This window comes from Gallus gallus, chromosome 1 (assembly GCF_016699485.2).
Source record: "Gallus gallus isolate bGalGal1 chromosome 1, bGalGal1.mat.broiler.GRCg7b, whole genome shotgun sequence".
Classification (NCBI taxonomy): Eukaryota; Metazoa; Chordata; class Aves; order Galliformes; family Phasianidae; genus Gallus; species Gallus gallus.
The window spans coordinates 150,950,482-150,973,695 of record NC_052532.1 but is presented as its reverse complement, the minus strand read 5'-3'; positions in this window follow the sequence as shown (position 1 = coordinate 150,973,695).

Genomic DNA, 23,214 nt, shown 5'->3' with positions numbered 1-23,214 from the left:
TTCTGTACAAGGTAACATTTGGACTATTGCCTCTGTAAAGTCTCCACAAAAATCCTGTCGATTCATCATTCATCTTCTGCTATACAGTCTTCCTACCTCATCCCTCAGCTCCACTAACAGGTGCCTATCTCAGCTAGAGTGCATCTCCTAAAGGGAAAGCAATCATTCCCCAGAGTCCTAGCTTCCAGAGTACTAGGCAGAACCTGTAGTCCACAACTGGAAAATTGTGTCTTTCCCTGAGATTTCTTCTTGGGTTGAGATTCAGCATGATAGGGCTGATCACAACATCACTGCAGGAGATCAAAGCCAGTGGTAACTATGACTTCCCTGCCTTTTCCAGAACTGAGCAGCACCTGCAGATTCTCTTTAAGCCGACTGAAGTGGTAAGTGCCTTGTACATATATGCACATTCTGGTAATTGCACTTTTGGTCTCTGATGTTCTCTGGTTAGTTAAATAGAAACTGGACATGAGCCTCCTGAACTCCTGCATAATTTCTGCTAGGTTTGAAACTTTTTACAGTCTATTTTGTTCCCAGCAGCTATGGGAACCACCTACCCTTCTCCTGTGACTGTCCCTCTCTTTCCTACACTGTGCTTATTAACCAGCGCATCCGTAAAGACCCTGTAGTGAAAATAAATTAGTTTAATAAATATATTTAAAACATGTATCCATTAAAAGAAGCTGTAAAGAACTGGCCTAAACAATTACTGTCATGTTTTCCCTCTACTCAGCTCTTGTGAGGCCCCATCTGGAGTACCGCATCCAGGCCTGGGGCCCCCAGTACAGGAAGGACGTGGAGCTCTTAGAGCAGGTCCAGGGGAGGGCCACTAAAATGATCAGAGGGCTGGAGCACCTCTCCTATGAGGAAAGGTTGAGGGAACTGGACTTGTTTAGCTTAGAGAAGAGAAGGCTCCTGGGAGACCTCATTGTGGCCTTCCAGTACTTGAAGGGAGCGTATAAACAGGAAGGGGAACAGCTGTTTAAGAGGGTGGATATTGATAGGACAATGGAGAATGGTCATAAACTGAGACAGGGGAGGTTTAGCTTAGATATTAGGAGGAAGTTTTTCATACAAAGGGTAGTGACTCACTGGAACAGGTTGCCCAAGGAGGTAGTGGATGCCCCATCCCTGGAGGCATTCAAGGCCAGGCTGGATGTGTCTCTGGGCAGCCTGGTCTAGTGGTTGGTGACCCTGCACACAGCAGGGGGCTTGAAACTAGATGTTCATTGCAGTCCTTTTCAACCCAGGCGATTCTGTGATTCTATGTCTAACTCTGTAGCTTCACAGTAGAAACCTGCACTCATTTTCCATCTAGCTCTGTGCTAGATGTTCCTGTAATTGAAGTACAAGTAAAATAAATAATTAGAAGAATAAAATTCAAACAAAACAAACTAAACTAAAATTGCTGATGTTATTATTGGAGATAAAACTAGGTATGCGACATTTTACTGCAAGTCCAAATATTCTTTTGAGGATGAATCTTTTTTTGTAGTTTGAGCCCTATTCATGCTGCCTTTTAAAGCTGAGCATTTAAGTAGTTGCTCTCACAAGTAGTGCCTTTTTAAGAAAGCATTTTTGAGAATGCTCTTGTATAAGGTTAAAGATCAAAAGTTTGAGCCTAAAAAATGCAATTTCCAGAGTTACTTTATGTTGAAAGCATCACTTAGAGGAACTGTTAAAGAAAGGTGTAGCTGTAGCATTTCTCCCTCACATAGGCAAACTCCCTAGTAATGGTACTACCACTATACATGTGGGTCAATTGATATCTTAAACACTGATATCTTAAAGCTGATTAATGTCATTGGATGAATCAGAATTTATTATGTAACCTCAGGACTGGACACCTCTTGAAACCAAACAAAACTAGAAGTGTCTATCTTCAAAGCAATATATCTTGAAATCTGTAGGTGTCAAATTACCTATTCAAATTACTGCTAGGGAAGAGTTCATAAATCTTTTTAAATTAAATATATTCTTTGTCTCTGTCTTGGATTTGTCTATGTACTTTTTATTTTTATTACTATACTAGTAAAGGTAAGTAGATAAGTGAAAAACCTTAATTATTTTTAAAATACTTGGAAGTGACAAATGCATACATTTACATACACTTTTGCATGCATCTGTGTAACTCTCAGATAAGGATACAAAACATATATTAATTAAGGGAACTGTTATGGAGAAAGTAACTGAATAATCATATAACATTCCCATAGAGTATATATATATATAACATTCCCAAAGAGTATCTTGAGTGCCTCAGATCACATAAAACCACAGTTCTGTTGTATACAAAATTAAGAGAAATGAGAATGAAGTTTTCTAGTTTTGGAAGACCTAAATTAAATAGCTACTAGAAATACAAATCTTCAGTCATCACTGCAAGGAAACAAGAAGTTAATGTGTCAGAAGGCAAGAGCTAATGGAAGGGAGATGTTAAATATGAACAGATACATAAAATGCAAGGAACCATATTTATTTGAGAATATTGGCCAATAAATATTTATCTGCATAACGTAACAGTTATTTCAAGCCTTTCCTAAAGTTCGTGTTCAAGAACACTTGATGATAGAAGGAAAAAATTCTATGGAGACAGACTGATGAACCTGAGGGGAAAATGATCTTAAATGAAACTTATCCTTCAAACACTTATCTTTGAATCGATCTCTCTGGTTCTACTCTCATCAGACAGAAGACGGAGAAGCAGTAGCATTCATTAAAGAAGCACCAAATCCTCCGAGCTATATTTCAGTTTTCTCAGCTTCTCCTATTGCCCTGTCAGCAAAGGAGCCTGGAGAGGCACAAGGAGCTGGGAGGTGATGGAACCAGGACAGCTGACCTAAACTGGCTGAAGGAATATTCCATACCATGTGACGTTACATGAAAAAATGAAGAGGAGTTGGCCAGAGGAGGGGCCACTGTTCAGGACTGGTTGGGCACTGGCCAGTGTGTAGTGAACCATTGCTTGTGCATCACATATAATTATTACTGATATTTCTCCCTTTTCCTTTTCTGTCTTGGTTTTTTTTTTTGTTTTTTTTTTTTTTTTTTTCCTGACTCTATCCCTCCATTCCACTCGGAAGAGGGACAGTGAGTGAAAGGCTGTGTGGTGCTTAGCTGTCTGTCAGGTTAAACTGCAAAAGTGAGTAGTTTGAACTGGACTCCAGCTTTGATGTTAGCTCATTCCTTGGCTATATTTGGACAACTTCAAGTATTTTTTTCTCCAGAAGAATATCAAAAACAAAAGTGTGCAAAAAATGTCATCTTATTAAAAGCATCTTTAAAAAATCAGATTTTAATTTTCAGGAGAATACTACTTGTTCTTCATAGAAACCTTCTCCCTGACAGAGTGCAACTCTGTGCTCTAATATATTCAGAATTTTTGTTAAAGTTACTGCCTTCATTTTTTTTTTTTTTTTCATTTATATACATATATAAATTTAATTTTATTTTCATTGTATGTTTACCTTAATGCTTAATACATTTTCTGGAATCAGAGTACATGGTAATTTAAATATTAAGGAAGTTTGACAGTCATTATTTTTAACTGTCTTCAAATTGAAGACAACAATGTTTTTGTTTTAAGATATGGGATAGAAACATCAAAATACCACATGTCCAGATATTTAGTTTAGCAATGATGATTCATATATAAATCATTACTAAACAGGTTTGACCACATATAGTCAGGAAATGCACTTGAGAGCAGAAAATCAGTTAAGTAGTCATACATCTCCTGATAAAATGATTTCCCTCTCCTTGAGCAGATGTGACTCTGTATTTCAGTGACAACGGTTTGAGGGCTGGTCTGGCCCAGTTCCGTGACTAGTGGGGCGGAGGGATTTTGCAAAATCCGCGCCTCCAGGAAGGGAAACAGGGGACCCCAAAATAATTAAAAACAGCGGCAACGATCTGAGGAGAAACAAACTAATTTACTAAATATAGTATCGGAATGTAAGATAACACACTATAATACAATATAAATCAACAATAATTGAGAGAAAGATTGTCTGAGAGCCAAAGGCCTTACACAAATACTGAAGCCTTGAGTGCAGTTGGGAGCAGCAGTAGCGAGCCGATCCGACAGGGAACACGGTGAGACGAGAAGAGGGCCAAGTCAGATGACCTGCGCCCTTATATCTGTTCCCTTGAGCAGGAATGATAACAATACTCGAAAAGGCTCTTGGGGACCGTAGTTCTTCTCTTCTAGACAGGTACCCGGAACTAAAGCATTGGCTCCTTAACTCCCAGTACACTGCATGATGTTGTGATGTGGAATACTGATAACCAAAAATCATAAAACCATGACATTCAGTTAATGAATACAGTATTATCCCATAATTCTGTAAATTTTATTAAACTCTCAAAACATCATTCCTAAAATTCTAATGTATTAACAATAACTTAATTGGGATTTCACTAATTTGCAAATATCAGCAGAATTTTGTCACAAAAATATTAAACATAATTTTTATTTAAATGTGTATCTTCTCTTTTTAACATGATATTCACTGTCATAATTTTTTGTCTTTGTTTCATATTTCATATAATTTGTATAAATAAGATGATATTTCACCCCACGTACCAATAAATACTGGGGAGAAAACCACCTAGAAATTAGTTTGCTAGAAAAGGACATAGGGGTCCATGGAGGTGTGACTTTTCCCCCCATTCCCTTTTTTCCCCAACTTCCTCCTTTGATCTGGCCTTGCAGACAAGGCCTTGCACAGGAAAACAATGAGCTACAGTACTGATAATGACCACACATCTGTCTCAGACTGGAGGGCTGAAAGAACAGATAGCAGACACCTCGTTCAAAAACTGAGGGTCAATTTTGTTGCCTTTCGCAGGCAACCGTGATGTTCGTTGCTTAGGGGAGCCTGCGGCTTGGCCAAATACCGAGGTGACACCAATATGATGAGTGGTAAAATGGCCTCTATTCACTACTAAAACACAGCTTATATACTTTTTTACCTACAAAACCGTACTGTCATGTCCCACTCTAATTGGTTCATACGAGACAACACCGTGCCCTATTTGGCCCTTTCCACATTCTTTTCTCATCCTTCTTCTTCTCCTGTTTTCTCTGCATCAAGGTCAGCACAATAGCACTGTCTCTCTATGCTTAGGGAGAGGCCTGTCCCGTACATCCCGTGCCCCCGCAAGACGCTTACTACAACACAATTTGAACATGTTTCTGAAAACAAAGTCATCTTACCCCATTAATAGTGAGCAGCACAACAGCTCCTGGAGCATATCTGCATGGCAGCTAGCTGTACAACAAGATCTCCCCTCTGTTAGGGACATCTCTCAAGTTTATGACTATACAGAGATCTGTTATATCTTGATGACAAAATGCCTTGCTGCTACAGATCCTTAGCTTTGCTAAGATCCTATATTTGATTGCAAGCTTTGTTAGCTTCACTAATATTATATCTTACATTGATTGTATACATATAATCCATTAGACATAAATCACTGACTAACTCTGGAATCAAAAGTGGATTCAGCCACATCTAGCCTCTATGATTCCAATTTTGAAAGCAAGTCACACTCTGAATCTAATGACTCAACAGGAGCACTTCTTGTATGTGTGTTTAACCTTAGCCTCTATGCAGTAAATAATCAAGTGTATACAGGCATCTCAAATCTTGTTAAGTCACTCTTAAATCACTACATTATACCTATATTATATCCGTAAATATTTTCTTGTTTCTCCCTTATGAATAAAGTGTATTGTGGTGTTGTTTCTGTCTGTGACAGATGGACATCAACTTCAACATGAGTCAGCATTGTGCCCTGCTGGCAAAGAAAGCTAACGATGTCCTGAACTGCATTAAGCAAAGTATTGCAAGCAGGCCAAGGGTGATGATTCTTTCCTCCAGTTCAGTACTGATGAAGCCACACTGGGAGTGCTGGGTCCATTTCTGGGCTCCCCAGTACAAGAGAGATATGGACATACTGTACGCAACAGTGATGATTAAGGATCTGGAGTACCTCTCCTATGCAGAACATTGAGACACCTGGGATTACTTAGCCCAGAGAGGAGAAGCCTCAGTGGGGATCTTATCAGTGGCTATAAATACCTGAAAGGAGGGTATAAAGAGGATGAAGCCAGCTTTTTCAGCAGATCAAGAGGCAGAGGGCAAAAACTGAAACACAGGAGAATTCATCTGAACATCAGGAAGAGATTATTTACTGTGCAGATGACTGAGCACTGACATAGGTTGACAAGAAAGATTTTGGAGTCTCCCTCCAGTTTACTCTGGACATGATCATTGTAGAATCATAGAATCGTAGAATAGTTTGTGTTGGAAAAAACCTCAAAGATCATTTAGTTTCAACTCCACTGCCGTGAACTAGGACACCTTTCATTAGGTCAGGTTGCCAAAAGCCCCACCCAACCTGGCCTTGAATACTTCTAACTTGTAGTTGGGACATCCACAAGTTTTCTGTGCAGGCAGCAGTAGGTGTTCTGAACAGATCTACTAAACCGGATTAGATCTACTAGATAGGGTGACCTCCAGAGGTCCCTTCTAACCTTATCAGTCTGTGATTTTGTGATTATGTCACTGATAATGGAAAGTGCTAAGGTTCCTCAGCATTTGGAACCCTAATTAAAATCAAACTGTCTGAATGTGAATTAAATACTCTTTTCATATTTTTTTCAATAATTATAGTTAAAAATAGATAGGAAAAATAAATGAAAGAAAACAAATGAGTATTATTTGCATGACATTGTCTATCTTAAATGTATAAAAAGTTTAATCTCTTCAGAAAAAAAATAGAGTTTCAGGTTTTCAGAAGCATGTAAATATATCTACACAAGCAGAGGACAAGGAAGGACACAGAAGTTTTGACATATCCCTTTTCTGATGTCATCTTGAGGACTACAACACTGGCACAATGTACAACTGTCCAGTGCATGTTTCATGCTTGCATGGGTGGGGACCATGCACTTGCTACTGGAATGAGTGAATTCTACAGTTAGAGCAAAAGAAAAAAATATTAAGAAAGATTCTACTGAGTATTTTAAAGACTTAGTGGAGATGTGCTCTACTGTTGTCAGGCATAGCATTAAATGAATGGCTGAAGTGTTTTCTACAAGGGCTTATTTACAAGTATTTCCGTGAAAAAAAAAAAGCTAGAAAAAATGCTGGCCCTGTCTAGAGGGAAATGGGTGACCTGATTATCCAAAACCTGAAAAATGCTAAGGTACTCCATGATTTTTTTGCCTTGATCTACACTGGCAAGTGTTCTAGCCATACTATCCAGTTGCAGGAGACAAAGACAGGAAATGGAAGAAGGAACAATCACCCACTGTAGGAGAGGATCAGCTTCAAGACCTTCTAAGGAACCTGAATGTACACATGTTGGTGGGATCTGATGAAATGCATCCAAAGATCCCAAGTGAACTGGTTGATGCAGCTGCTAAGCCACTACCCACAGTAAATAAGAAGCTGCAACAACTCCATGAAGTTCCTAATCTTCTGAATTATTTGCAGCTTGACCTGTTGTTTTCCCAGAAGATATCCATGCAATTGAAATCACCCATCTTATGAAAGCCTGAGAGCATGATACTTCTGGTAGTCTTGTCAGTAGTCTCCCCTTGATCATGTTGCCTGTAGTAGTTGCCTGTAGTCTGGTCCCAAATTTTAACCCACAAGCTCCCGTTCTGGTCATGGCTGTTTCTCAGTGGCAGTTCTTCATGATCTACCCATGTCTTAGCATAGAGGACAATTTCCCTGTCCCTCTAGCCCTGCCTATCCCTTCTAAAAATCTTACAGTCCTCAATTATGGTACTCCAGTTTTATGATTCATCTCATGCTCCTGTGACAGTAATCAACTCAGATTTCTAATTTCACCACAGTTTCCATCTCCTCCTGCTTGTTTGATGCATGCATTAGTGTAGAGGCCCTTCATCCAGGCTATCAGCCACATTACCTTCTTGGAGGAACTCTCTCAGATTCCACTGAGACAAATCTGAGATTTTCCCCTAATGCTTCCTAAAGTAACGGTGTTCCCTGGTTCTTCTTTGTCACCTAGGAGTTCATCCCCTTCCTCATCAAATTTAGTCACTTGGCCCATATAAATTTGTGGATAAACTAAATGAGGCAAAGGCAAACCCAAATAAGACCTGAGATGCTGTGCTCTCATTTCAGTAGAGAGCCTCAGGACTTTTAGAAGTAATGGCAAAATATCTTATTGACTGATAAAAGCTTTTATCAGATTTGTAATAGCAGGCTACACAGAAACCAAAACAGGAAGAATCAATGTGATGAACAAGATGAAATCCTCAAGTTAAAACATTATTTCAAGTGATTTTGTACACACTAAAAAAAAAAAAAAAAAAAAAAAAGTACTACCTTTTCTGTACTCTAACACTTCAGCTGTTTTAAATATTTGTTTATATTCATGTATGTATACATATATGGACTCAATAATATTTCATGTTACAGAAGCATTTAATTATGTCATATTTATTCTTCTCAAATATACCATATTAGAAATAAATATCTGTGCATCTAAAATATTTATTCCCTTGTTAGAAGTGGTACATTCTTATCCTTTTTAGAATTAATTAAAAACAAATAATTTGACATACAGTTCTGAAAAACCCATATATAATTGCTGACATAGAAAACCCATGTAGTGTTTTCTCATCATCATCATAGAACAGCCACAACACCAGGCATGAAGAGTAAGACTGCTCAGATTATTTTACACTTTGTATTCACAAAAATTTAAACAATTATACATTGTCACAATGTAAACCTTCTCAATTCCCACAGTTCAAATCATAATCAAAGTGATTATTGATTTATCATAAAAAAAACTTCCAGTTAGTGAACAATCAGTGAATTTTATATTCAGGATCAATATTTGCAGTACAGCAAATAAACTAGTGTTAGTTACAAAATATAAATATGCAAATACAGATTTCACGCTCTTTTATGACTAATCTCAACTTCTGATTTTGCCTTTAACCCACACACACATAGGCAGGTAAATATGTTATGTGCAAAAAAAAGTAATTATCTGGGACTTCAGGTTCCTTTTTACATGCAATGACTGTTTTTATAAACAACTTTTATATTTGTTCTTGTTGCTACCAAAAATTCAATAATAAGCAAGCTGGTAAGAAAGTACCCTCCATGAAACCATATATGCACATTCACAATGTGAAAACCTACTTGTGGCATCCTGCATAGAAACTCAAGATGCTTGCAGTGGAGGATGTACCATCCAGCTTAGATAGAGGCATGATGCTGATAAGACTTCTGGCAGTTCCCAGTCAGGTGTGACTGCACCTCTTTTATTACTTCCCCACTTTAAAGACTGCAAACTACTAGCTCCATTTTCATGTTAACTCCTTGACTTCTGAGAAGGTGACTTGATAATCTTCTGGCTACTCTTTAATAATGTTGACTGTTGTCTTAAGTTTATACTTGCACATTTCTTTGGAGTATTGTGAGTTCATTGTCAATAATTGTGTCAGACTAGAAAGTGTTGCATATTCTGCTCACGCAATATTTATACAATTATTTCTATCTTATCAGCTATTGCTGTCCATATCCATTCTTTTCAGGCTCATGGAATATTAAATACATAGGCAAAACTTTGCATTTTTATGGTAATAAATCAGTGTATAGTAATTATTAAAAATAGTCCAATCCTCCTAATAGCTCCTAAGCTCTCACATTCTTTACCAGTTTCCAGTCATTTCTACTGAGGAATTTTTCTGTCCCTCAATACACTATGTTATTCCATGTTATAAATCTAAATTAAAAAGACAGAGATACAGTGAAGGTTATGACCAACCTTTGGTGATTGATCAATGCTGAAAAGAGAAGAGAAGAGAAGAGAAGAGAAGAGAAGAGAAGAGAAGAGAAGAGAAGAGAAGAGAAGAGAAGAGAAGAGAAGAGAAGAGAAGAGAAGAGAAGAGAAGAGAAGAGAAGAGAAGAGAAGAGGAGAAGAGAAGAGAAGAGAAGAGAAGAGAAGAGAAGAGAAGAGAAGAGAAGAGAAGAGAAGAGAAGAGAAGAGAAGAGAAGAGAAGAGAAGAGAAGAGAAGAGAACAAGAACTCTTTCCTTAAAAACAGAACTAACAGTCAGAAAGATAGGGTAGAACAGGAAATATGCATAAAAGCCTAATCACGCAATAGCATGTGTATTCTGTCAAAAAATGTATTTTACATAAGGGTTTTCTTATATTTGAAAACTGGGATAATTTTTATTCCTCAGAAAGCCCACACAGTTAAATGAAATGCTCTGTTCCCAAACTCGAAATTCTTTCAGATGAAATTTGATTGACAATATTTGTCAGTCAATTAAAGGGAAAAAAAAAAATTGTTACAGTTATTATATATTGTATAACCCACAAAATCATATCCTGAAATTTCATAGTTAAATGTATATTTTTAAGAAACAGTAGAATGGTAAAGTTTGAAAACAAATCCAACAGGATTTTTTAAATATATTTTGATTTGAGACTACAGACACTATCTGCTTTAATAATCATTCTGTTTTACATTCCATCATTATTTTGTTTATTGATATGCCCAAATATACTTTAGATCCCAACTAACCCTGAATTTTCTGATGGTTAATTACACCATCTCTTTTAATTTCTGAGCATTTTCCTTCTCATACTAAGTTTTAAGCTTATCACAGCTTGCCTTTGAGACATTTTTTTTTTGTTTTATTTTGTCTGGAAATTTAGTTGTGATTATTATACATGTTGGTAATTAATAACCTCACTTACAAATAAAAAAAATCACAATTGCTCAGAAAGCATGTGTACAAGAGCTTAAAGAGTTTTTAATATGCATAAAATGTAAGGAATATGTTCTTTAAAATAGAAGATAATTTTCTTATTTAAAAACAGAAAGATTGATAAAACAGCTATAATTCTTGAAGGATTTATGCTTTGAATTATTTTGACTCATAATCACTTCACTTGCGAATTCTCAGAAAGCTCATTTCATATTCTAGGCACTAAGAAGTTTGATTCAAGACATTGCCTTATTAAGATCAGACATTTCATGTCACAAAATAGCCACCTCAGGGCAGGAATTTACATCTTCAGAATGGTTGCATTGTTCTCTGAAAGAATTTATTCTCCTCTACTGGATTAAATGTGGCTGTTAGTGAAGTCCCTCAAATTAGGTAAGATGTATGTAGTAGTAAGTTTCATAGAACAAGGTTAAACTATCACTTTTGTAGAGCTGTTGGCTAAAATGATAAGAATATCATGATCAAAGGCAGGGAAAAAATAAAGACAAGACTAGTTATCTGGTCCAAAATTTTAAATATCTCTGAACATACAGTCTTCAGTCCCAGAAAATGTGTGGACATTTACTAATATTGGTTTACACATAGATCGTAGGACAGAAGCATGCTATTCCCAATTTACAAACTGTCAGAACTGGGAACTCCCTGGCAGCTGAGGAGTTGGAGAAAACCATGGGTCAGCCTGCAGGTCAGGGCCAGGATCAGTCCAGGTGATGGTCAGACACAGCCAAGGTCAAGTTAGGATGTCAGCCCAGTGCTGGGGCCTGGCTTAGTATGGTTGGGCAGGGAAGGGAAGGGAAGGGCAGGGCTGCGCTACAGCATGACCTGTAGCTCAGGAACCTTTTGTTGAAGACAGTACTCAGGAGTTGTGAGTGGGCCCTTGTTGCAACAGTCCTGCAGAACTAGCTGGGATCCTCTCACTGTGACCTCAAATACATAGAATCTAGCTTGTTCTTGAGCTCCCACAGAAGGGATAGAATGCTCTCAGGAACCTTTCGTAATAAACCTTATGGATGCATATATGTGCAGTGCTGTGTTATTTGAAATTAATTGTTGCACTTTTTTTGAGATGGTTTATTTGACAGGTAAATCATTTTTGAAAAGGACTAGCCTCAAAAAATGAAACTCCTTTCTACCAGGGAAAATTGCCTTTTTTTCACTATTTGCACGACTAAACACAACAGGATGCTTAGAAGAGCCTGATTAAGTAGTTCTTAATAATGCTGAGTAATTCTGATATCAAGAGCAACTATGTGAAAATGTCAACTATAAGATGGTTCACTGTCTATCATTTTATCATGTAAACATCGATTCTTTTCCAGCTTGTGCAAGTAATTTTAAAAATGTTAAATTGAGTTTCTCTGCTTGTCTGTAACTGTTCATGGAGTGAAAAGCAAATTAGAGATGTTTACTGTAACCTACTCCAAATTTCAAAATTAATCTAAATGAAATCTTCTTCCATTGTTCTCTTTTCACCATCAAAATTTTAAAAGTAGATTTTGTTATCTCATATGATTTATGATTCTCAATGGTTGTACTTGGAATATTAGAGGCAGCACATAGAGTTCTTTCTTGTATACTCAGTTTTCATAGTAAGAAATAGCTAAAGATTAAAGAATTGCTATTTCATGCATTTACAAATCTGTATTCTCTGTGGTTATATTTCATATTTCTGGAGTATTATCCTATGATAAATAAAATGTCTCAGCACCAACAAAAGAACACTGACACTCTAATATCTGGTGAACATAACATTTTTTGCTTCCAAAGAACCTGTTCATTTATTAGTGAATTGATGTAGAATTTTTTGTTTGTTTGTTTGTTTTTTCTCTTGAGATAAATATAATAACACAGGCATAATATGGAAGTTTTCTTAGCAGTTCCAAGGCAAATTATCTGTTATTGATGGAAAAGAATCTTAACACTGAATGTTATAAATTCCATAATAATTGATGTGTCTATTCAACACAGTTGACCTATCTGAATCATAGCAACTGTTTCAGAAAGATTGCACTGGTGAACAGTTGCCTTAATCCAATTATTGAAGTTTACTACAAATCCATAGTTAGGGTGATGGGGAAGGGAAGGTAGGAGATAGTAAGAATATAGGAAATAAAAGCAGTGTGTCTTTATGGAAAGCATGGAGTTTTCACCACCATGGATTCCAGCAGGATTCCAGTGGCATTCTGTTGTTCCAAGGATATCATCAGATCAGTGAGAAGAATTTTCTCTCTCTTTTTTTTCCTTTTTCTTTTCTCCCTTCATCTCTTGTTAAAACAGTCCTTTATACTGTCCTCTCAGTCTTGAGTTTCTAGATATCGGCACATGTTGGTATGTGCATTCCCTCAGGGGTGGTTGGTCTTCTCCTGGGAGGTTGCTTGGCCATTGCTTGAACCCCAGCAGAACTGTTTTTTCCTTTCTGATCTTACTTTTGCTGCCCCTAGAGGCATAGGTAGGACTGGCAAGACAGAAAGTGGCTCTGGACCTTTGTGTGAACCTTGACACAAAGAGTGCTGAATCACTCATACAAACTTTGAGATAAGGGATCTGGCAACAAACTTTGAGACAAGAGTCCAAAATTGTGTCTCACAGTGATCAGTTACAATACTTACATACATTATTTGTACTAAATGATGAATGTCATTAGATGTTATGCTGTCCCATTTACATTAGCAGGGAAACAGTGACTGCTTCTCAGATAAAGACAGAAATGTATTTATTAAATGCTGAAACCATCCAAAGACAAACAGATGGCTGCTATTCATGTAGGGAATAGCAGTGATTATACACATCTGTACAGTATCTATAAACACTTAATATATCCTGTAGGAATTAGCTGTTCTTTTGCAATACATCAGAATTCCTCAGAACAGCTTTCATTTCAGTATTTGGTCAATTTTACATAGAAGATATAACTATACATAAAGTGTTCTTCATATCAGTGAATTCAGTTGTCTTTAATGACTGCATACTCTGTTGGGGAAGGTGTATCTACAGCACCTTATAAGAATATCGTAATTACTTTTTGTCACAACCCACGGATTTTTTCTGATTTTCTGTTAATAAGAATTTGCCTCAAGATCACTATGCACAATTACTGCCCAAATCTCTCCTAGGTTTTCATTGGACTGACCTGCCTAAAAGATTAGCCAGAAATCACATTACATATGTCAAGTTGGAATATATGTAGCAGATGAAAACTGAAAGATCTTGCCCCAAGATTTTTGAGCTTTCATGTACTGGCATCTATGTCTAATACTGAACTTGAGTTGTTCAGTTCATAGTACAGAAAAAAAAGAGTTCAGCCATCTGGACAACTACATAAATGTGTTACAATATTTAACTCTGTTCCTGCACAGCTTTTCCAATCAAACCTTAAAAAACTATTTTTTTTTCTCTAGAACTATCATCTCTTGGGAATGGATTCTTGTTAAGGTCAGTTATTTTCTTCGTCAACGTAACCTCATTTTCACCCAATCAGGTTTTGTTTTCTAGCTAGCAAGATACTATCTATTCCCAAATTTTTACTAATATCCAAAAGGTACTCATAAATTCCTGAAAAGAATAAGGTCAGGAAATGAGTCAGAACAATTAACTCCAATTTTCCACTGTCTTAAACAGTAATGTCTGTGTTTGGCTCCATTTTGGACTATCCCAATTGCAATGTCCAGAGCAAATTTGTTATAGAAAGGATTAACATCATGCAACAGGGAGGTAAGCTAATCAGCCTTAATTGAATTTCTTTGTTTTAGTTGCATGGTCACAGAAATACAGGTTAACACAGGTTAACACCTTATTTTATTTGACTTTTTGAATATAATATACTATAGTTGATACCAAGTCCAGACCTACGACGTTATTTTTACTTCTGTTTGCATAAACAGGCCAGACTCCTTTGCCTGAACTTCTTTACATAATATAGCTTTCCATTAGAAGCCATATTAATGTGTTAAAGTAGCCCTCTGGGAATGTGCCAGTTATTATGAATTTCTCAGTTCTCTAAATCAGTGACAAAGCTTCAAGAGTAGATATGACTTTCTTGTGTAAATGAATGTGTGTCCTTCTACAGTCTTTTAGTAATTATTACCGATCCCTGGCAAGTCACATTATATTTTCTCTAATCTAAAATGGATGGTTTGTTACAACTAATTAAAATAATTTTGTTTGTTGTGAGCTATTAATTTGACAGATCTTGCTTTAATCAGATAGATTGTTTATTTTTAACAATTCTACAATCCTTGAATCACTTTTAAAATTTATCTATATTTTCCAAAACTAAATGGACATAACACTAAGCCCAGAAAATGATTTCTCAAGGAACCCAATGAAAGCAGACATGGGAACATATGCTGCCCAGTTCAAAATAATTTACATTTCTTAATGTTATGTAATTGTAACTATGTAATTATGCTTCGCAGAAATCCAACTATATTGAATTTTCATTGTTACTTCCATCAATCAGATGCAATCCTACAGTAAATAAAATTACAAGCAACAGAAAATCTAAGATATTTTTAATTTTGCTGTAATAAAATTTTAAAGACATGCATTTGAAATACATTCCTTATGTTCATGAAACTGAGTATAAAGCCAAATTAAAATGCGCAGGCTTTTATTATGTCTGAATTGCAATTCATAATGTTAATTTTTAAATGAAATCATTATTTATTAATGTAAAAACAAAAGATTTTTGATTATTAAAGTCAAATATTAAAGCTGGTAAGAAAACTTATTAATTCAGATATATCACTGGAGACCTCAGTTCCAACTACTTGTTTTTGTTGTTGTTCTATAGGACATGAGTGGGACGAGGAAAGGGATTTTGTTTAGTTTGAAATACAATAAACATTTTACAATCAGAAACAATATCCATCATATTCCAAGATGGAATATACTGCAGCAGGAATTCCTGAAAGCACAAATGTAAAGAGAATGGAAGCCGCAGGTGTAAAACCTGGAATCCTTAAGGGAATTCATCCTGGAATACTGACTAAACTTAATAATAATAATAATAATAAATAAATAAATGGAAGACTTTATCTCAGCATACATAAAACAATAACTGTTTAAAATGCAAAGGAGACAAGAAGTTATAAAATATAGTCATAGTTCCTATAAGAAATGAAACACAAAATGGCCAGAGAAACTCATCATTAAGTGCATTGTGCCTGATCAATGCAGCTGCTTCCATCTCTTATGTTCTCCATCACCTCCAGCAGAGAAAGCATCGCTTCTGGATCTGCCGCTTAGTACATTTTGTAGAATGTATATAAGTATTTACCCACATAACTCATACTGTCAAGCTGCCTGGGGTACAAACTAGATTTCAGAAGTGCCCAATGTATCCTAACAAAATCAGCAATCAAATCTGAAGAAATATTAATTTAAGGGAAGCCAATCATTCAGCAGTATGAAGCTCAGTTACTTTGAATAAAAAATATGCAGGGAAATATAAACTTCCCTATGCTTAATGTCCTTCTGTCTCTTTATTGTACTACAGTTTAAATAAATACACAGTGTGTGTCATGGTTTTGTAACTTTGCTATTGGTATTCCGCATCATAACGTCATGGACAAAGGAGAAGAACTACGTATCCCAGAGGACCTCACGGTCAGAGAAGGAAGATACATCACAGAAGATACATCATCTAGTTGCGCGCGGTCTTTTTTTACTTTCGCTTGCTCTCTCTCTCTCTCTCTCTCTCTCCCTCTAGTGACAATGTGGAAACACATATTTAAGACAAGAGCCATCAGTATTGGAAATTCAGTCAGTATCTATTTACTAGAATATCTGTTTTGTTCTTCAAGAATATCAGAGATGATAATCAAAGCTTGTCAGAGCAAAGTCTTCATGCTCTTTAAAGAAAGAGAAAATGTCTGAATTTGCATTAGAAAGAAAACAGAAAAGCTGATATTCAGAAGAGAATCAAAGGAGTTACCCATACAACTTCAACTGTATTTGTTCCCTAGTTCCCTAACTAACACAATCTGTACATGTATATGATTATAAACTTGCTTGGGTATATAGACTCTGCTGTGATGAATGTATTCCCTTCAGATCCTGTGTTCTTTATTTGACGTTCAGCACAACAGAATGATGTGGTGTCACTTAAACTACTTACTTACCACTGACAAAAAAAAAAAAAAAAAAAAAAAGACTTTCAAAATCAGTAGTATTCTGATTTACTTCAGCTTATATTCAAAGTCAAGGAAAACATTTTATGTGCAGTATGTGCAGTTTTATAGACATTTATGTCTTGCAAGCTACTCCTACTGGCTACAGCCACTGAATAGGTACAGCCACTGAATAGGTGAGAGAGACCGTATTCTCAGGCTTTCCTGTAAGGCTGGAAAATAGAATAAATAAAAACTCATATTTCAGAATTAATCCAACAAGGTCTTACTTTTGTATCTGCTTGAGAAACTGAAAATAGTTCAGGAAGATCAACATCTAAAGAACTAATGTAATCACCTGGGTTTATTTATGCCCATATGAAAAGCATCCCAGCCTAGTAACCATGCTAGCAAATATTACACTAACATTAAGTGTCTGGTAAGACACAAAGACAGTGCCTTTGTGATAGAGTTCAGACAAAAATATGTGTTATCTTGAGTGAGTGATGTTGCAGAAAAATGAGTTAGAACAAACAAGGCTGGAAAATTCCAACCTTTCTGTTCAGTTTGTCAGAACTCCTGTCCTTATTTTCTGCTTTAAGTGCTTCAGTTATTCTTTACTGTAACTAGCATAGATCCTTGACTACTGCAGGTACTTTGTATTTAAACAGAAACTTTGCATTCAGTTGTTTTTAGAAAATAAAATGGAAAACAAACAAACAAATGTATGAAATTTAACTGAAAAGAAAATCCAACTTTTTTTCTTTTTTTTCTCTCTTCCCAAAACTTTTATCTGAACATACAAACATTTTACTTAGCACTGGCTAACAGCTTGATCTTTCATGTTTAGGACATGCTTAAAATGAACTGGGGCCACCTGTTAGTATCCTACACTTATATCTGGCTGAAAATCCAGTAGAGTATGCAGCAACGCTTCTTCAGCATGGAGACCAAGTTTTGCATTTAAAGGAAAAAGATTTCTCAGGTCTTTATCTAAACTCAGATATTCAAGTCTTAACTGAAGTTTTACAGAGCAGTAGCAGGTTGGAATAACAGAAGGTTAGAGAATCTCACCAACAATACTAAATAAATAAATAGCCGAGCGAAACAACAAACAACAAAAATCCTTGAACCCTTGAAGATCTCCTTTTCACATACTAATATTTCAAGAACACGAAGGTATTGAATATATTAAAGATTTAAAATTTCTCAGACCTAATGAAAATTTACTTTTTGCTTTTTTTTTTTTTTTTTTTTTTGCATAAATAAAATAAAATAAAATAAAATTTTCTTTTTGCATAAATATTTCTGGAAGGTACTTTTGATAACAGAGACACTTGTCATTTACAAATGTCATTTGTAAGATATCTGTGAAAATAAAAAAAGAAAAGAAGTCTTATGTTTTGTTTCTTCCTTGTGACACTTCTTTATATAAGAGAAAACATTACATACAGTGACGGTCATATTACTTTCCTTTGTACATATGCTTGTTTCCTACTATTTCTATGTATCTGTTTGTAGTTTAACCCACCATGCAACTAAGCAACACACATCTACACTCTCAGTCCCCTGCCCCTGGTGGGATGGGGAAGAGGATCAGGAAAAATGTAAAACTCGTAGATTGAGATAAAGTCAGTTTAATAGGACAGAAAATGAAGGTAAAATAGTATCAACGATAAATGAATATAAAAAGCAAATGATGCAAAATGCAATTGATTACCATTCACTGACCAATGCCCAACTAGCTCCTGAAGGGCAACCACCCATCCCTCCCAACCCCAAAGCCAACTTCACCTGTATAACTCCTTATGGCATGGGATATCCCTTTGGCCAGTCTGGGTCAGCTGTCCTGGTTCTATCCTTTGCTATCTTCCTGTGCACTTCCAGCGTGGGAAGGTTCACACTTCCAGTGTGAAGGTTGCCCAGACAGCATGAGAAGCTGAAAAATCCTTTACTTAGTGTAAGTAAAGTAAGTAAGTAGTACTGAGCAACAAGTATCAGTGTATTATTGACATTATCCTCATCCTAAGTCCAAAACAACATATCATCTCCTGTGAAGAAATTTAAGCCTGTTCCAGCCAAAACCAGAACACTGCTGTAAACCAAAGTGATTGGATTTATATTGCAATGTTGCTCAGAATCTCCTAGTTGAGCATCCCACCACTGATGTTAATCAATGTTGACTTCCATGGAAATGTTAATTTTGTAGAAGTCAGGGTCAATCAGTTCTCAGCAGTTACATTCACATGTAATATAATGATGACCACTGTGAAGCTTGCTAACAAGTAATCCAGCTTATGAAAGAAGAGGAAGCTTTCAAATTGCAGTTGTGCAAGTAAGTGGATTAGAAATAAGAGCAACAAGAGCAACACATAGCAAAATATCTTATTGTTGTCTTTCATCTTCATACAGGAAAATATATATATGTATATATTACTTTGAATGTAAAACAAAACAAAACAAAACAACAACAACAAAAGAAAACCTATCAGCTCATAAAAATACACTCTTCCACAGTGGAATTTTACAGTCAAATGCATACATGCTTACCTCCTTTTAGAGCTCTTTCTTCTAATATTGATATTGCTACTGCTACAAACATTCTAAGCATTTGTACCTATAAGATTACTCTAAATAAATAAATAAATAAATAAATAAATGGCTTTCTAAAAACAATGAACAGTGACAAGTTGGGGAAAAAAAAAAAAAAAAAAAGACTGCAAAAGTATGCATGATATCTCCAGACAATATTTCTGGGATTGAAATACTATGCTTCTTTCAAATTTCCTTAAAATACAAACAAAAACAAATATTTAACAAGCTAGTTAGAAGAGTGATATCCTATAAGGCAGAAAAAATATTCATAGCTGATTAAAACATGCTTAAAAGGCTGTTTATTTATTTTTTTAATCTAACTTTATATATTATGTATATTTGCATATACAAAAATACAAGAAAAAAGTGAGTACATCTTAGATGTGATATGAATACATCTCAATAACTTTCAAAGTGTCAGTGTGTGGGAATGTGGGTGTATGTGTGTAGGTATGGAGGTGTGCAATTTAGCACATATAATTTTCAGATCTTTTCCTAAAGTCAACTCTTACCCAGAATTATATCACCATTTTACGTTATCCTTTTCCTACTTTTTTTCTATATTTAACAGAACCTTCTGGAAAAGAAGAGTACAACATTATTTCTTTTTTTTTTTTTTTTTTACACTGTTTGGCAGCTCTACTACCTGCTATGTTGCCATCTGGCATATTTTCTCTCAGAATATTCTGCAATCAACAAAAGCTCTTCATGGAAGTAGGTGGCATTAGTGTTCTCAGATGATATTAGCAGAAAGGGAAAATAAGATACAGACCATGGTTCCCACAAGATGACTAACTTCACTCCCAGAATGAACTTTAATGTTTAGATACTTTAGTGATCGATTTTGTATCACTAAAGCACAAGGATCAATTTGTACATAAATGATTATGTTGTAGGGAGGAAAGAGTTACTATTCTTGGTGTGCATGAGATGACTCATTAAATGAAGAGGAGTACAGAAGAATATTGACATTATATGTATAAGACACTTGGAAAAACTGTTTGCAAAACGACTTCCTGTAATAAATCGGAGATTCTGTATCATGAGCTTTTTTAATATTTTATTTTCAAAATCCGTATAGTACCACGTAGCGTATGTATTTTTTACACTTATATTTTGTATGAGACAGACGATTATGTATCTCAATTCACTTCATCAGATTTCATAACAAAGTATAGGATGATCCAGACAGGTAGATCTTATACAACACCACATAATATATTATGTTTATTTGCTATAATGAAAAATTCAAGTGTACAAAATAATAACAAAAAGAAAAGCCAACAATTTACTCTTAGTCTAATGGAAATCTTAGCAGTCAAATCAAGGAATTTTCACAGAAACACAGAATTATATGGGTTAGAAGAGACCTCTGGAGACTGTCTAGCCCAATCCCCCTGCTAACACTATTTCTCTAGAGTATTTTGCACAAGAAATTGTACAGATGGGTTTTTAATATCTCCTGAGGAGACTCCACAACTTTTCTGGCAGCTTGTTCTAGTGTTCTGACACACTCAAAACAAAGCATTTTCTCGAGTTCATATGGAATTTCCTGTATTTCTGCTTTTGCCTGATACCCCTGGCCCTGTTTATGGGCACCACCAAAAGGAGCCTGTCCCTATCCACTTGACACATGCCTATTTCTAACCATTGATAAGATCTCCTGTCAGTCTTCTCTAGGCTAAACAATTCCAGGTCACTCAACCTTTCCTCATAAGAGAGATGTTCCAGGCCCCTATTCATCTTTGCTGCACTCTTTTGGACTCTCTCTAGAAAACCCTTCTTCTATTGCTTGAAGATGACATCCAGAATAAGTTGTTCCACTGTCTTCCCAGGGATGGAGGTGAAGCTGACTGGTCTATAGTTTCCTTGTTCCTCTTTCTTGCCCTTTATGAAGACTAGAGTGACACTGGCATTCCTCCACTCCTCAGGCATTTCTTTCATTCTCTGTGACCTTTCAAGGATGACAGAGTAGTTCAGCAATCACTTTTGTCAGCCCCCTCAGCACTCATGGATGCAACCCACTGACACTCATGGATTTGTGCGCATCAGGTTTGCCTAGGCGATCTCTGACCAAATCCTCCTTAACTAAGGGGAAGTCTTCCTTTCCCCAGACTCTTTCTATTACCTCCAGGGTCTGGAATTCCCAAAGACTAGTCTTATCATTAAAGACTGAAGCAAAGGTGGCACACAGTATATCCACCTTCTCAGTGTCCTCAATCACCAGGACACCCATGTCATTCAATAACAGCCCACATTTTCTGTAGTCTTCCTTTTGCTACTGACATACATAAAGAAGCTCTTATTATTGTACTTGACCACCTCCACTATATTCAAGTCGTCCTTATCCTTCATCATTACATGCCAGCATACCCTGACAACATTCCTGTATTTCTCCAAAGCAGTCAGAATCTTTTTCCATGTTCCATAAATTTTGTTATTCCATGTGAACTTTTCAATGAGCATTTTCATTGTTAATTCAAATTTAATTATCTCAGAAGAAAAAAAAAAAAAAAAGGAAAGGAAAGGAAAAATGATATCACTGCAGAAAGAGTAATAATGCAGTTAGAACTGCTATACACACACTTCCTAGTGAATCCCCCTTCCTTTGCCATTTTTTTTTATCCTTCCACTATCTGTCTAATTTTGAGGGCTTCACTTATGGAAGGAGTTACATCCAGTTGTTATTGTCATCTGTTCTCAGTCAAAAAAAGAGTGACTTCAATGATAGAATTTATTAGCAAGGAGAAATATTACATTGGTGGTTTTCTCTTTCTCATTTTAGGGTTTAACTTCAGCTATTCTTATGTTTTGTGATGTTCTCAAACCATTTTTTTTACTTCATTGGTTTCCAACTTAACATTAAATCCAAATTTACTGTCTATACAGTGTCTGAATTTTTTTGACCCTTGCTTTTTGTTCCTCTTGCTACCTTTATAACTTGTTTCATCCAATTCTCAAGCTGGCATTCCTCTGTCTGACAACTGGTGAGTTGTTCAGAGCCCTTATGCCAGACCATACCCCTCTGTTAACATCCTCTGCCTGAATATCCTGTGTATACCTCCAACTGTATGCTGGGTCTTCCATTTGAAATATCTCTACTGTTTCTTTACTTATAGTCCTCTACATTAAGTCATTCTCATAGTCATGTATTTTATTTATTTATTTATTTTTAAGTAACAATAGGGGAAAAATAGACTCAGTGGAGAAAAACAGTCACTAAAAGAACTGCAGCTGTATTTAGATTTACTAAATACATGTAGAGGGTCATTTAAGTAAAATGTTACCATGTTAAGGGACTGTGCAGCTCATCTTCAGAACATAGTCAAGAATGACAGATATCAGTGTGGTGCACGTTATATATGAATCAATAAAATCTCACAGATAATGTTAGGTAAGTCATTCATCATAAGATATGTTTGCATCCAAGACATGGGTCTCTTAACAAAATTACTTTATTCCTGAAAGATATCTAGTACTGCTATTTTGAGATAGAACAACTATAGTACAGGTAAGAATTTTCTCTGCTCTTTTGATTAAAAGATAATGAGTAAAAATAGACATGGCCTGGCTACACAAATTATATAAAATCTTTAAGATTCAGAAGATAATTAGACATAGAAGATCTATCAAATACTTTTACTAAGTATTATTCTATCTCATGGTTACATTTATTCTAGTTCAGTAGGAATTAAACTAAGTTTTTGTAGTGTGA